The sequence below is a fragment of the Aquarana catesbeiana genome, linkage group LG10 (assembly GCF_042186555.1).
Source record: "Aquarana catesbeiana isolate 2022-GZ linkage group LG10, ASM4218655v1, whole genome shotgun sequence".
NCBI lineage: Eukaryota > Metazoa > Chordata > Amphibia > Anura > Ranidae > Aquarana > Aquarana catesbeiana.
The window spans coordinates 257,860,713-257,876,478 of NC_133333.1; positions in this window are offsets into that span (position 1 = coordinate 257,860,713).

A 15,766-nucleotide genomic window follows, 5' to 3' on the forward strand; every position below is an offset into this window, starting at 1 on the left:
GTACTCATTGATGGCCCTCTGCTGCATGTGCAGTTGCTGCAGCATGGCCAACGTTGAGTTCCACCCGGTGAGCATGTCACAGATTAGGCGTTCTTGGGCAGGTTAACCACTTAACAACCGGCCCATAGCCGAATGACGGCTGCTGGGCGGTTGCTTAACTCTGGGAGGACGTCATATGACGTCCTCTCAGAATTCCCCTCTCGCGCGCCCCCTGGGGCGCGCACCCGAACACATCCGTGACCGCCGGGTCCTCAGGACCCGGCGCATCACGGATCCCGGTAAATGGCCGCTGATCGCCGGTTCCTCTCCTCCCCTCCTGTGTACCGATCGGTACACTGTGGAGGAGAGGGAGATGGATGGATGGCTGCAGCGCTGTGGGCTGGTTGTGTAGTGCCCACAGCGCTGCACAGAGACATCCAACCATCCATCCATCCATGCTCAGCCATCCCCACTACTCTGCAATACTCTGCTATGCCCCACCTTACTCTGCAATACCCCAATATTACTCTGCAATACCCCCACATTACTCTGCAATACCCCCACATTGCTCTGCAATACCCCACAATACTCTGCAATACCCCACAGTACTCTGCAATACCCCGCAATACTCTGCAATACTCTGCAATACCCCGCAATACTCTGCAATACCCCGCAGTACTCTGCAATACCCCGCAGTACTCTGCAATACCCCGCAATACTCTGCAATACCCCGCAGTACACTGCAATACCCCGCAATACTCTGCAATACCCCGCAATACTCTGCAATACCCCGCAGTACTCTGCAATACCCCGCAGTACTCTGCAATACCCCGCAATACTCTGCAATACCCTGCAGTACACTGCAATACCCCGCAATACTCTGCAATACCCCGCAATACTCTGCAATACCCCGCAGTACACTGCAATACCCCGCAATACTCCGCAATACTCCGCAATACCCAGCAATACTCTGCAATACCCCGCAATACTCTGCAATACCCCGCAATACTCTGCAATACCCCGCAATACTCCGCAATACCCCGCAATACTCTGCAATACCCTGCAGTACTCTGCAATACCCCGTCGTACTCTGCAATACCCCCCATACTCTGCAATACCCCCCATACTCTGCAATACCCCCCATACTCTGCAATACCCCGCCATACTCTGCAATACCCCGCCATACTCTGCAATACCCCGCCATACCCAGCCATACCCTGCCATGCTGAGCCACGCTCGGCTGTACTCGGCCTCTGTATGTGGCCAGGCTGTGGAAGTCTCACACATGTGGTATCGCCGTACTCAGGAGGAGCAGGGGAATCTATTTTGGGGTGTCATTTTTGGTATGTACATGCTATGTGTTAGAAATATTGTATAAATGGACAACTTTGTGTTAAAAAAAAAAAAAAATACGTTTTAACCACTTCCCGCCCGCCGACTGTCATACAACGTCCTTGACTTTGTGCGGGGATATCTGAATAAAGCCTGCAGCTACAGGCATCATTCAGATATCAGCTTTTTCAGCCGGCGATTCCCTACACCATAAGAACGATCATAGCGGCTGTTCCACTGCTTGATCGTTCTTACGGGAGGCGAGAGGGGATGTCCCCCCTCCCGCCGCACTCCGCTGCTTCTACCGACTCACCGCTACGATCGAAGCCAGGATCGTTTTTTTTTTTTTTTTTTTTATTTCAGGCTTCCCAGCCTAGAGGTGAGATGTGGGGTCTTATTGACCCCATATCTCATTGTAAAGAGGACCTGTCATGCCATATTCCAATTACAAGGGATGTTTACATTCCTTGTAATAGGAATAAAAGTGGTCAAAATTTTTTTTTTTGTAAAAAAGCATCAAACAAAAATAAATAAAGTAAAATGAACAATAAAAAAAAAAAAAAAAATTTAAAGCGCCCTTGTCCCTGTGTGCTTGCATGCAGAAGCGAACGCATATATAAGTCCCGCCCACATATGAAAACGGTGTTCAAACCACACATGTGAGGTATCACTGCGATCGGTAGAGCGAGCGCAAAAATTTTGGCCCTAGACCTCCTCTGTAACTCAAAACATGTAACCAGTAAAAAATTTTAAAGCGTCGCCTATGGGGATTTTTGAGTAGCAAAGTTTGGCGCCATTCCACAAGCGCGTGCAATTTTGAAAGGTGACATGTTGGGTATCTATTTACTCGGCGTAACTTCATCTTTCACATTATGCAAAAACATTGGGCTAAATTTACTGTTTTGGTTTTTGTAAAGCACAAAACAGTTTTTTTTTCCAAAAAAAAGCGTTAAAAAAATTGCTGCGCAAATACCGTGTGAGATAAAAAGTTGCAACGACCGCCATTGTATTCTCTAGGGTCTTTGCTAAAAAAAACATATATAATGTTTTGGGGTTCTATGTAATTTTCTAGCTAATAAATGATGATTTTTACATGTAGGAGAGAAATGGCAGAATTGGCCTGGGCACTCCAGAATGCCTGAAGGTGCTCCCCTGCATGTTGGGCCTCTGTATGTGGCCACGCTGTGTAAAAGTCTCACACATGTGGTATCGTCGTACTCGGGAGTAATAGCAGAATGTGTTTTGGGGTGTAATTTGTGGTATGCATATGTGGAGTGTAAGAAATAACCTGCTAATATGACAATTTTGTGAAAAAAAAAAAAAGTAAAAAAAAAAAAACTTGATTTGCAAAGAATTGTGGGAAAAAATGACAACTTCAAAAAACTCATCATGCATCTTTCTAAATACCTTGGAATGTCTTCTTTCCAAAAAGGGGTCATTTGGGGGGTATTTGTACTTTTCTGGCATGTTAGGGTCTCAAGAAATTAGATAGGCCGTCAGTACTTCAGGTGTGATCAATTTTCAGATATTCGCACCATAGCTTGTGGACGCTATAACTTTCACAAAGACCAAATAATATCCACCGATTTGGGTTATTTTTACCAAAGATATGTAGCGGTATAAATTTTGGCCAAAATATATGAAGAAAAATTACTAATTTGCAAAATTTTATAACAGAAATGAAGAAAAATTTATTTTTTTACAGAATTTTCGGTCTTTTTTCTTTTATAGCACAAAAAATAAAGAACCCAGTGGTGATTAAATACCACCAAAATAAAGCTCTATTTGTGTGAAAAAAAGGACAAAAATTTCATATGGGTACAGTGTTGCATGACTGAGTAATTGTCATTCAAAATGTGAGAGCACCAAAAGCTGAAAATTGGTCTGGTTAGGAAGGGGGTTTAAGTGCCCAGTGGTCAAGTGGTTAAACTCCTTTTGGAGGTCTGCCAGCCGAGCACTGGCATTATATGACCGGCGGAAATGCACACACACTTTCCTGGCCTGCCTCAGGACATCCTGTAAGCCCGGGTACTTGCCCAAGAACTGCTGCACCACCAAGTTAAGAACGTGAGCCAAACAGGGCACATGGGTCATTTGTCCCTGTCGGAGGGCAGAGAGGAGGTTGGTGCCATTGTCGCAAACCACCATTCCTGCCTTAAGTTGGCGTGGCATCAACCACCTCTGAACCTGCCCCTGCAGAGCTGACAGAACCTCTGCCCCAGTGTGGCTCCTGTCCCCCAAGCACACCAGCTCAAGCACCGCATGGCATCTTTTGGCCTGTGAACTTGCGTAGCCCCTTGAACGCCTATGAAGCACCACTGGTTTCAAGGACAAAGCACAGGAAGAGGCCATGGAGGAAGAAGAAGAGGAGGGGGTAGAGGAGAGAGGTGTGTCAGAATCACCAGTACTGGCATTTTGGAGGCGTGGTGGCGGAACAACCTCCAACACTACTGCACCTTGTCCTGCATCCTTCCCAGCTGCCAGCAGAGTCACCCAATGCCCTGTGAAACTTAGGTAATGTCCCTGTCCATGCCTGCTGGACCATGAGTCAGCGGTAATATACACCTTACCGCTGACCGTCCTGTCCAGCGAGGCATGGACATTGCCTTCCACATGCTGGTAGAGAGCCGGAATCGCCTTCCGTGAGAAAAAGTGGCGTTTGGGAACCTGCCACTGAGGAACCGCACATTCCACAAACTCACGGAAGGGGGCAGAGTCTACCAACTGAAAAGGCAGCAGTTGAAGTGCTAGCAATTTTGCCAAGCTAGCATTCAACCACTGGGCATGTGGATGGCTGGGAGCGAACTTCTTTCTGCGGTGCAGCAGCTGGGGCAGGGAAATTTTCCTGGTACAATCTGACGTCGGTGTACCGATAGTAGATTGCCCGCAAGTACTTGGCTGTGACACACCTAATTCTACACCTTCATTCTTCTCAGTGCAGGTCTCAGAGAGGACTGAAGGTATAGTGGGTTTGGAGATCCCAGCTGATGATGGTGCAAGGAGAGGTCCTCTTTGTTCTTTGTTGTAGGTCTTTTAGGTACGCTTGCCAACAAACTGCATGGCAGGTCAATATATGTCTGGTCAAGCATGTGGTGCCCAAGCGGGAGATGTTTTGGCCATGCGAGATACGCTTGAGACATATGTTGCAAATAGCAGGGGTGGGATCTGATGCACTCATCTCAAAAAAGGCCCATGCCAAAGAACTTTTGGAATAACGTGCAGAGACAGCAGCGCCCTGCACATGCGGAGCTCTGCGGTGTGATGCAGTCAGTGTGCTGCCCTTAGGCTGGCCCCTGGAGGACATCCTGCCTCGTTGGTGATGTGCCTCCTCCTCTCTCCTATCAGGCACCCACGTGGAGTCAGTGACCTCATTATCCCCTCCCTCCTCATCACTGGAGCAAATCTGGCAGTGTGCTGCAGCAGGGGGAACATGACTGCCAGATTGCTGTCTTTCTTGGGCACCCTCTCTGTCTGGGCTCATGTTACTGCCTTCCTCTAGCTGAGTACCATCATCTGAGCCTTCAAAACGCTGGGCATCCTCCTGGAACATGTACCCAACACTGTAGTCAAACAGTTCGTGGGACTCCTCAGGAGGACATGGTGGGGCTAGGGAAGGAGTCACTGATGCCATTGAGCCGAGGGAAGAGGCCACGTTGGCAGCTGCTTTGCCAGACAAAGTACCCTGAGTCTGGGTGAGAGAGGATGAGGAGGATGAGGACAGCGTGGTCATCCACTCGACCAAGTCTTCCGCATGTTGCGGCCAGCTGACGAAAAAAAGGCCAAGCGTGTCCCATGGCCACGTGCTGATGAGGATGCACCGTGTCCACGACCAGCACTGTTTCCTCTAGACACAGAGCCTGCTTGCCCTCTTTTATTGGCTTGTGACTGTCTGCCTCTCTTTGTTGGCTTCCCAGACATACTATTGGCCTGCAGTGAGCTGCACAAAACTGGGATATATATATATATATATATATATATATATATATATATATATATATATACCGATTATACTGTAGCTAGCAGAATCAACTGCCTGCCAGTAGTATTATTAGTATGATAACACCTGCACTTGTCTTCAGGTAGCTATACTGTAGGTGCAATTGTGCAGGGTACACAGTACAGTAACTGGAAATACTTCAAGCGCCTACACAAGCACCTGGCTGCAGGTAGCTATACTGTAGGTGCAACTGTGCTGGGTACACAGTACAATAACTGGAAATACTTCAAAGAGCCTACACAAGCACCTGGCTGCAGGTAGCTATACTGTAGGTGCAACTGTGCAGGGTACACAGTACAGTAACTGGAAATACTTCAAAGAGCCTACACAAGCACCTGGCTGTAGGGAGCTATACTGTAGGTGCAACTGTGCAGGGTACACAGTACAGTAACTGGAAATACTTCAAGAGCCTACACAAGCACCTGGCTTCAGATAGCTTTACTGTAGGTGCAACTGTGCAGGGTACACAGTACGGTAACTGGAAATACTTCAAAGAGCCTAAGCAAGCACCTGGCTGCAGGTAGCTATATTGTAGGTGCAACTGTGCGGGGTACACAGTACAGTAACTGGAAATACTTCAAAGAGCCTACACAAGCACCTGGCCGCAGGCAGCTATACTGTAGGTGCAACTGTGCGGGGTACACAGTACAGTACTGAAAATACTTCAAAGAGCCTACACAAGCACTTGGCTGCAGGTAGCTATACTGTAGATGCAACTGTGCAGGGTACACAGTATAGTAACTGGAAATACTGTAAAAACACCTGCCTGCTTGTCAGTATATTAGGAAGAGAAGAACAGGATCTAGCTTAACTGAATACAGTGTATAAATATATATATATATATATATATATATACACAACACCAGGGATGCATATATAAACACAATACACTGTAAGTGCAGCTAACTGACTCGCCTGCCTACTCTATCTAAATGAAATCAAATGACACTGTCTCTCTCTCTCTCTGTCTCTCTCTCTCTCAAGCCGGAACACACTACAAAGGGCCGACGTGCAGGCGGCCTTATATAGTGTGGGGCGTGTACTAAACCCCATGAGCCATAATTGGCCAAAGCCTCCTTGGCTTTGGCCAATTACGACTCTCTGTACACACAGCGCTGTGATTGGCCAAGCATGTGGGTCATAGTGCATGCTTGGCCAATCATCAACCAGCATTGCACTGCGATGCCGCAGTGAATTATGGGCCATGACGCGTCACTCGAATTTGGCGCGAACGGCCCATATCGTTTGTAATTCAGCGAACGACTGAACACATGATGTTCGAGTCGAACATGGGTTCGACTAGAACACGAAGCTCATACCTACTACACAAGACTTTTCATTCTAATGTAGCTAATTGCACTTTCTGAGTGAGCTGCAGGAAGTGGGCCCAGAAACTAAAGTCATTATTGGCATATTAGAGCCTTCCTTCCCCAGGCTTCAGGGCTTTGGGCCACTTTGTGAAACTATGGAAAAGTGGATATCTAGTAGGTTTAGCCTGAATTTACAAGGGTGCCTGGTGCAGAAGACCATCCATCGTTTTTGTTGTTGGGTGAGCACCAGTACATTTTTGTAATGCTGCACCCCACCCCACCCCACCCCACTCCACCTCCACCAGCTCTTGCTTTGTCACCTTCCTATTCACTTAAAAGAAAAAGATCCTCTGATATCACCGAAAATGATCTAATAAAGAGATTAGAGTGGATATATTCCTAACACTGAAACTTGGACAGCGATAGCAGTTCAGTATAACAAAGACGTTACTGTAATGCAATATATTATTACTGACATGTTGGAATAATTAATTTTCATTAAGAATTTAAACAAATAAGCTACTTTTAGCTGTCGGGAGCTAATTCAGTTCTATTCCATTCACTTCTAATGTCCTTTGTTTTACTACGCATTTACATCAAAGAAACTAGAAGTGAATTGGCCAAGCTTACGATCCAAATAAAGGATATAATGTTCCACATAAAAAGAACAGAGAGTGATGGCAATATGCCTAATGCACTCTTTCTTTTGCATGAGTTTTGTAATTATTTAGGTAAAACTAGAGAAGAATCAATACCAAGGAAGCCTGGTCTTATCATTCCTGTTTTCCTGGACCAGAAGAAGCTTCCTACATCTACAAATCCATGGCTGTATTCAAAGGACATCTTTCAATACAATACCATTTGTAATGCTAGACGCCATCTACTCCTTAATGTCCACTGGAGTACCCTGGGATCCTCAAAACATGACACCTTCTCAAATTCAGTGGACTTTAGAACACGGTCAGGTGTTCAGTGAGGAGGCCTTGGTCATGCCATTGAATCTTGGCACTTGGTACCTTCTACAAATTCATGGCTGTATTTAAAGCACAACTTTCCATACAATACCATTTGCAATGCTTCAAAAGCTTTGTAAAGCATGTACCGCTTGAGATGCCATCTGCTCCTTAATGTCTACCCTGGGCTCCTCAAATGGTGGCACCTTCTGAAAGCCACGGGACATTAGAACACAACCAGGTGTTCAGTGTGGAGGCCTTGGTCATACCATTGGATTCAAAACATGGTTAGGTGTTTAGTGTGGAGGCCTTGGCCATGTCATGTTGTCTCTTCCATTTGATTTTGGAACCTCAGCCAGAACATTTACTAGTTTTAGCATGGGGAAGGTTAGACCTCTTTTAGGTTTTAATGTTGTGTACCCAAAAAATTGGGTTATATTTTAAATATTTTTTTTTTTTTGGAGTAGGCAAAGGTTTAAACCACTCTCGCCCAACGTGTGGCCTGCCGGAGAAGGGAGATAGGAGGTTAACTTTCACTGCCATGGCCACCAATACAGGAGACAGGGGATGGACATGGGGGCATTAAATTGTACTGCCACTGACCATCAATTAGACATGTGCACAAAATTTGTTTGTTTTCGTTTGATTTGTTTTTGTTTTCGGGTTGTTCAAATTTTCTGATTTTCCGATTTCTGAATTTTCAAATTTACGAATTATCGTTTTTGGAAAAAGTCGTTAATTGGGTTTTCGTTAATTCTAATATTTCCAAATTAACGAATTTGTTCAATTTAATTGGAAAAACAAATTCAGAACAAAACTAATTGCACATGTCTACCATCAATGTGGGGCCTGGGTTAATAGTACTGACACCATTGCTAGGGACTGTTTTGCATCCATTGACACCAATGTTGGGGGTTATTATTCCATCCATTGAAATCAATGGTGGGGGTTATTTTTACATCCATTGACACCAATGTTGGGGGTTATTATTACATCCATTGACACCAATGGTGGGGGTTATTATTACATCCATTGACACCAATGGTGGGGGTTATTATTGCATCCATTAACATCAATGGTGGTGGTTATTATTGCACTCACTGACATCAATCCTGCTGGTTATTATCACTGCCACTAATACAAATGCTGGGGGTTATTGTGTTCCAACTTGTGCATTGAGATACGCTGCAGAAAAATGCAAAAGGACCAACATTTTTGGGTGTTAAGGTATGTTATAGCCCATTCATGTTGAATGGGCTACCTAACTTGATGCAATGCACCTCAATGCACCTCAATGTGTTGCAATTGTGTAGCCCTCTGGAAGTCCTGAGGGGTACACTTGTGCCTCTCTATGTTTTTCAAGATGGCCACCACTGGTTTAAATCCATCAGTTTTATGCCATCTGTGTCCCAGTGGAAGGATTTCCCTTCTCTTCCTGGACTGTAGAGCCAACAGTGAGATAAATCCCCTCTTAGCGGTCACCAGAACATGTTTTCCCATTGTGAGATTTTCCATCTCTTTTGGTGACTACTCAAAATTTCGGATCACTTTCAATCCCGATGAGCAGAGGAAATAGAGAGGGTGAATCTCTCTTTAGGGGACACAGACAGCAATAAAGATATAGTTGAAAAAAGCTTGAAAATAGTGCTGGACCCGTAGGGTTATCTCACTGGCATTGCTACCTTAGAGCATTGATGTTGATGTAAATGATCTGGTTCCTGCTTCTACATCCCAGAGGATCTTCACGGTCTCCTTGGCTTGTTGTGTGATATAACAAAAAAGGAAATTGAATCACCACAGCAAGGCTAAGAGGTCCAGATACGACTTTCTTCCAATAGAAATCAGGGGGACAAACAAAAAAGTATCCAAGGGGTTTTGAGGGTTCAAGAGCGCCCCCTTCTGCAGGGCTAGAAAAAAAACATGAGGCCATTTTCATATCAATCCGATATCAATACAGGGTCATATTTAAAGCCAAATACCCCTGTTAGGGATGCAGGCGTCCGGCAACAGGATGACCAGATCTGTGTAGCTACACTTAGGGAACTGAAACCAGACTGTGCATGATTAAGTAATGCCGCGTACACACGGTCAGACTTTTCGACCGGACTGGTCCGACGGACGCCGAAGGACCAAATCCGGCGGACAATCCGATCATGTGTGGGCTTCACCGGACCTACAGCGGACTTTTTCAGTCGCAAATCTGACGGACTTTAGATTTGTAACTTGCTTCAAATCTTTACGTCGTAACTCCGCCGGACCCAGAAATCCACTCGTCTGTATGCTAGTCTGACGGACAAAAAACGAATAGCTAGGGCAGCTATTGGCTACTGGCTATCAACTTCCTTAATTTAGTCCGGTGAACGTCATCATGTACGAATCCTTCAGACTTTGGTGTGATCGTGTGTAGGCAAGTCCGTTCGTTAGAAAGTCCGTCGGAAGTCCATCAAAATCCGTCGAAATTACGCTAGAAAGTCTGTCGGACCCATCCGGTCGAAAAGTCCGACCATGTGTACGCAGCATAAGATTAATTAGTAGTGAAATAAAACTTATCCAAACACCAGAAAACTGAAGATACAACAAACATGAAGACATAAATGAATCATAAACCAAGTGTCAAAATACCTAACTAGCTAATCTAAGTACGTGACCAGAAATCAAACTAACAATTTAGCTATAATACAATATACGGTATACAGACAAGAGAGCACGGATCAGAGGAGTAAAACTGGAGGAGCAAGAAACAGTTAAAATGGAGAACCAGGGCTGGGAATCAGGAACAAGGGGAGCAGGTACAAGGCATCAGGGTTTAAGGTTCAAATGCAGGGCAGAAGCAGAAGAAGGATCTAGGCTCAGCTTCTGATGATGTCACATCGATGACAAAACGCACCAGGATGAGACGCATGGTGCACTACGCTAAGCTCTAGGTGCAACGCATGCCGATACCTAGACATTTTACTGCAATACTGCCACATGCGGTTATTTGGCAAAGGATATTCTCATGCTTTTTATGGATGTTACCTTGTTGAAAGACTTTTAATAAAACTTTTTTACGCTATGAGGAGCTTCTTCTTTCTTTTTCCTTTTTACCCTGCCAATTGAGAGACCTACCCCTGGAGCCCTGAATTGCCATGCGGAGAGGGCGGGAGATCTGGTCGGTGTCTACCATCCGGTCACGGAGAACGTTTAAGCCCCATTTGACTCCTCTTGTTGTAAGGTAAAGAGGGTCAACGACATCAGACCTACCCCTGGAACCCTGAATTGCCGTGCGGAGAGGACGGGAGATCTGGTCGGTGTATACCACCTGGTCACGGAGACTGTTTAAGCCCAATTTGACTCTTCTTGTCATAAGGCAAAGAGGGTCAACGACGTCGGACCTACTCCTGGAACCCTGAATTGCTGTGTGGAGAGGACGGGAGATCTGGTTGGTGTATACTACCCGGTCACGGAGACTGTTTAAACCCGATTTGACTCCTCTTGTCATAAGGCAAAGAGGGTCAGCGACATCTGGTTAGTAGGGGTCATTACTTCACCTTCTTTGTCTATCCATTGGGAAGGAACGTTCTTGCTTATCATCAGCCATTGCAGGCCACACACAGTTAAAGGAGTTGTAAAGGCAGAAGTTTTTTTATAGTGTGTAGCAGGCCCCCCAGCACCCCCATTACCTACCTGACCTCCTTCTCTCTCCAGCAATGTCCAGGATCCCCTCAGCCATCCAGTACACTCCTCCTAATTGGCTGAGACAGAGCAGCTGCGCTATTGGCTCCTGTGGCTGTCAATCAAAGTCAGTCAGCCAATTAGGGGGGAGCGGGGCGGGGTCAGGGCTCTGTGTCTGAATGAATACACGGAGCTCGGCTTGGGTGACAACCTGTACAAACTGCTGGCTGAGGGGCACTAAAAGGTGGGAGGGACTAGGAGCAGCAAAGAGGGACCCAAGAAGAGGAGGATCGGGGCTGCTCTGTGCAAAACCAACTGCACAGAGGAGGTAAGTATAACATGTTTGTTTGTTTGTTTGTTTGTTTTTTTTACAATCACATTAAGGCTATTTTTATGTGGACTTTATAAAAACAATTTGGTCACAATATTAGATTTTAATTGTTTGCACAATGTCACTTTAATGTTAACTCACTAATTGATGGATACATAGTAGCAAGTGCTGCTAAACACGGAGCTTTTCTCCGGTGTAATATATATCTCAGGTTAAGTTAGCAAGGCTTTCAAGCAAAACACTGAAGCAAGAGGGAAATGGAGAGGAGGAACTAAATACCCTCCCAGCAGACAGCATCAGGTGCATAGTGATTACTGGGATCTGCTGGCTGCTGGGAGACACCCGCTGGTGGACACGGGAACTACAACCTTCCGCTCTGGGAACCACAGAGCCACCAGCAGGTGATCCCGGTCCTGACAACCCAATAGCCATTTACCATTGGCCATTGGGTATTTGGTTTTAAATATGACCCTGAGGAGTAGATATTTTAATGATATTGGATTGATATGGAGAGGTCCTTAGGTTTTATCTTTGTAATAAACTTTTATGTGGACCTCTTAGCAATTTTTCTAGCAATAAAGATATGACAGGGTTCTTACTACTCATCACTCTATCCAAAATGTAGAGAAGTTTTGCCGTTAGATGCACTTTAATAACAGTACTGGAGTATTTATTTATATGGATGTCTTTTGAGTTTATTTCCACTTAAATCAGATTACTTTTACGTGTGTATCAGTTAATGGTATTGGTAATATTTCTTACACAATGGAAAAAACATTCTAGTCTGACATAATAGCAATCTTTAATGGCCTTGGATACATTAATCAGCCCTCCTAGAACAAACAGCGGCTCTGCCTACAACGCCGCGCTCATATCCCACCAATTCCATTATATTTCTGCCTGCGCTTTCGATACCATGCCTGATAGCTGACAGCCGCAATGTATCGGCACATCCCCGTTAACAACATTAAATGTCTTGTTAATTATTCTACCTCCTGAAATGTTTCCACTCCGCTGAAACCTACCGTCATTTCACCCCCACGCTAATGACTTCAGGGGTCGCGTCAACTTTGTGTTTGAAGGTTTTGCAAATTAAGCTCCTTGAATGGTAACGCTCGTACCGTACCATAGAAGACAAAAGACGTTACATAATGTTACATAATATATTGTTGTGGCTTGCAGTCACGCGATTGCATCATTTGAGTAAACCCGTGCTTTCCCGAATGCAGAGCAAAACAACAGGTTCACTCAAAGAGACCCTGTCACCAGACAGTTCATTTCAATCTTCCCATAGGATTATACTGCATTTAAGATATTCCATGCTCAATATTTACCTGTAAAGGGCTCCCTTATGTAGCACCCCCTGTGTACAGTGTAGGAATATTTAGCTGGGCTCCTCTGTAGGCCGAGGATCCGGGGTTCATTGGTTTAGTGGTAGCTGGTAGAGCTCCAAGGGCTGAGTCTCTATTACTTCCGCCTGGCTTCTGGAACTGGTTGGATCAGTGGTCTCCAAACTGCAGCCTGGGGCCCAGTGTGGCCCTTTTCTTGCCTTTATCCAACGCTTGGGGCACTATTCCTACCACTGACATTACCAATGGGGCATACTTCCTACCAATGACACCAACAGTGAGGCACTATTTCTTCCACTGACACCAATGATGGGGCACTATTCCTCCCACTGACTCCAATGATGGGGGGCAGTATTTCTCTCACTGGCACCAATGATAGGGCAATATTCTTTCCATTGATGCCAATGATGGGGCACTATTCATCTCACTGACACCAATGATGGGGCACTATTGATCTTTTATTAAAAGAATCAAGCAACCAATTTTATACAAAAGTAAAAAACAAAACCATAGTACAAAACTTCAACAGAAATCCAAGGAATACACATCCATGTTCAGAATATATACAATATATACATAGTCCACTACCAAAATTATTTACATAAAGCAGCAGAGAGGGCCTAAGAGGCACAACCCATCACCTATGTACGCAGCCATTTATCAAAATTAATCCAAAAAATAATCTAGGGTGATAAGAGACAGACAGCCACACCCGGGAAAGAGACTCCTGGCAGTCACGGAGGCTTGAAACCCCTCCACTGTATGAAAAGGATTTCGCGCAAACACATAAAGTGAAAATTCAATGTATACTGATAAATCAAATAAATGATGCAAAACCAATAAAAATGTCCAATAATAGTGAAAGGTGTAGACTTCTAATTTCCTGTTGGACACTTTAGTGAAAAATTAACTGGATGATGTATTTTCACATACAATCAATGATAAGATGGTTTCCTTCCCTTAAAACAAGTCTCCCATTGCCCTTACCTTAAAGGGCTTAAGATAAAGCCTTGATGTGGATACAGGTGATGGTCTGGGAGTAATTGGAGTATGTCCCCTGGTGGTGGTTCCTGGTGTGTTGATACTAGGAATGCTTCTAGTTCGGAACGATTCCGAATTCTGGGCTCCAGCCCAACCAAGTGGGGAAAAAAGAGAAGGGACAAGGAGGCTTCCAATGGTGTAGTTTGTTAAAAAAGAATTTTTATTTTACCAAAAAAAGACTTTCCAAACACTGGGTAAAAAGCAATACACACTGTGGATACAGTGTGCAGCAGTGACAGGTAAAGATGGCGGCGGGACGCCGTCACCTGGTACAAAGCTTCCAGTTCACACTGACAGCTTCTGGGTTAGAGCAGTGTGTAATGTCGTGTGGGGTGGTTGACGGGATCCGCCATCTTTACCTGTCACTGCTGCACACTGTATCCACAGTGTGTATTGCTTTTTACCCAGTGTTTGGAAAGTCTTTTTTTGGTAAAATAAAAATTATTTTTTAACGAACTACACCATTGGAAGCCTCCTTGTCCCTTCTCTTTTTTCCCCACTTGGTTGGGCTGGAGCCCAGAATTCGGCATCGTTCCGGACTAGAAGCATTCCTAGTATCAACACACCAGGAACCACCACCAGGGGACATACTCCAATTACTCCCAGACCATCACCTGTATCCACATCAAGGCTTTATCTTAAGCCCTTTAAGGTAAGGGCAATGGGAGACTTGTTTTAAGGGAAGGAAACCATCTTATCATTGATTGTATGTGAAAATACATCATCCAGTTAATTTTTCACTAAAGTGTCCAACAGGAAATTAGAAGTCTACACCTTTCACTATTATTGGACATTTTTATTGGTTTTGCATCATTTATTTGATTTATCAGTATATATTGAATTTTCACTTTATGTGTTTGCGCGAAATCCTTTTCATACAGTTTACTTTTATGGCGATTCAGTGAGCACTATTTGATTTTGCAGCACCACTCCTATGGTTTTACACACATCCTGCTTATTTAACGCATTTATATAGTAGCGCAGAGGTCCCATCACTTTATTGAAACCCCTCCACGCCTTCAACCAAGCCCCCTGACTCCGCTTGTCTCTCTCAAGCACCCGAATCTTCTCCACCTCATGCAAAATGTCATACACCACCACCTGAACAGGAAGGATTTTACGCCGAATGCAGACCTGACATTGTGCGTTCCAGGTGATATAACGGACTACTATGCTAACTAGAAAAAGTGTATCTAAACAAAAAACCCCACCAGTATTGAATGCTCCATACACCCACTCAGCATAACCCAGCCTGGAGAGGAAAGGGACACCGAAGGCCCACCCCACCTGTTTGTACACCTCTATGTTAAAGGGGCAATGAAGCAGAAAATGGTCCATAGTCTCCTCCTCTCCTGCACACTCCTCCCGAGGACAGCTACGATCCATCCCACTGCGGAATTTCAAATTGCCCCTAACATAGAGCCTCCCATGGAAGCACAACCAGGCCAGATCCCTAAATTTAGGGGGTACTCTGTCCAAATTAATAAGTCTTAACCCTGCCCTCAAAACTGGGCCTGGGCAATCCCTTAAGGCCAGTGGGTCATGAAAGACTTCGCTCAAGACTCGACTCATAAGGACTTTCCTCGGAACCGATCTGAGATCTTCAGCCGACAATCGCCACTGCCGTAATAACTTCAGGCACGGAGCGACATAGGCTGGTAGCTGACCACGATGACCCCTGAGATTCTTCACTTGGCCACCTTCTTCCCAAAGTCGCAGAAAAGGCCTAAACCAAGATCTAAAAATGCCTACCCATCCAGAAGGTTCCACTGCAAGCATATTACCAATGTTAAACTTGAGAAAAAGCAGTGAAAAGAAAA